A 1,668-nucleotide genomic window follows, 5' to 3' on the forward strand; every position below is an offset into this window, starting at 1 on the left:
TACATTTAGCATACAAACAAATAGATGGCTGAGAATTCTGTCAACCCCAGGCTAAGGTGTCTGGTGAGTGTCCAGACAGAGATAAGAGGGCACATATTTGAGACTTGTGCACACTGAGATTGTCCTGATGTTTTCTAGTTAGACCACAGATCATCTGTGTTATAGGACCAAGGAATGGAAACCTGAAAATGGCAGGTTCACTGACAGTCTGTTGAGTTCATAGATAAGTAGTGCACTGGAGTTTGTAGCAGAATCGCTGGAGTGATGAGATGCATACATGTAAATTCCCTTTGCTCAGCTATAGATCAACAGGCTGCTCAAGGCCCAGAGCCACCAACTTGTGTACCCACCAGCCTGACCCATGGAAATAGACTGGCCTCAAACTGTCAGGCAGAGGCATACAGGTCCCAGAGCTATGCACCCAAACCTCCATTCCAGCCCCAGCTCTGTACCCCCCTATACACACATACACCAACTGAGGGCTCTTAAAGATATAGACTCTCAAGTCCACCTGTCCACTTCAGGTCTCTGAAGGTGGGGACCTGCTGTGCTTACGAGCACTCAAATGTGCAGCCAGAGGTGAGGACTGCTCCTGCTCTATCTACAGAGGAAAGGCAAGTTCCCCAAAATCATTCCAGTCCTGATGCCCACCTATGGCAAAGGTGCTTTGGGGAATATGATTGCCTGTTTTGAAAGATCAATTCATTGCTAAAATTAGGGAAATGCAGAAAACGCTCCACCTGGGCCCTCGGAGCCTCTCACAAGGCCAGAGTGAGGAAGGAGCTTAACAGCCCTGTCTGGCTGTACCCTGCTATCACCCTGAAGTGGGTTCACAGTGCATGCTCCTGTGCACTGGAGCCCAGGTCACATGCCCATCAGGAATAGAACCCAGCCATGCACCCTCCTGCAATGGGTGGAGAAACTATTCCAGCTGTGTCCTGATGGTTGTGCAGGGCCACACACACCCTGGCACAGCAGACAAGGCAGCGGCACCTTCTTGCAGGGACCTAAGGCTGGCCTTTGTTCTGTCCTGGAAACTGAGTCACTAGGGCTCCCTGGCCTGCTGCTCTGCTGCAGGGACAGGGGCCAGGGTGTCTACAGGCAGTGACCTCCATGACCTGAGTTAGTTCCCATTTCCCTTTCTGTCCCTCTGGAGGGACCCCCCCCCCCCACACACACACACTGTTGGCTGGACCCAGACTCTTGGAGTGGCACTATTCTGCATCTGCCTGGGAGAGACTGAAATAATGCTGAGTGCAATATGGTAACTCAACCCCAGACACCTGGAGGGGCAGGGTTCACTTGGGGCCACTCCTTCACCAGGGTCAATATTGACACAGACTGGGTTGAGCCTTCAGAGACAAATGAGCAGGAACAAAGTAGGTCTGAAGCCCTGGAAATCTGCCCCCTGGGCAGGAACAGGTCAATGGGATGAGGAACTCCTCCAAAACAGTGCTAGGCAAGCAAGCCCAGTCAATCTGATTCCAGGTGGGGGAGGGAGGAGGGTGTCCATAGGAAGGAGACAGAGCAGGTGACAGGGAAAGGGACTGAGACCCCCTTCTTGCTCTGGGGAAGGAGAGAGGGAGAGTCTGGGTGTCCCACCCCCTCTACTTGTAATACCTGTGAACCTACCCTGGGCCTCAGTTTCCTCTCTCTGTGCCACAGGTG

This window comes from Castor canadensis, chromosome 17, assembly GCF_047511655.1.
Source record: "Castor canadensis chromosome 17, mCasCan1.hap1v2, whole genome shotgun sequence".
Lineage (NCBI taxonomy): Eukaryota > Metazoa > Chordata > Mammalia > Rodentia > Castoridae > Castor > Castor canadensis.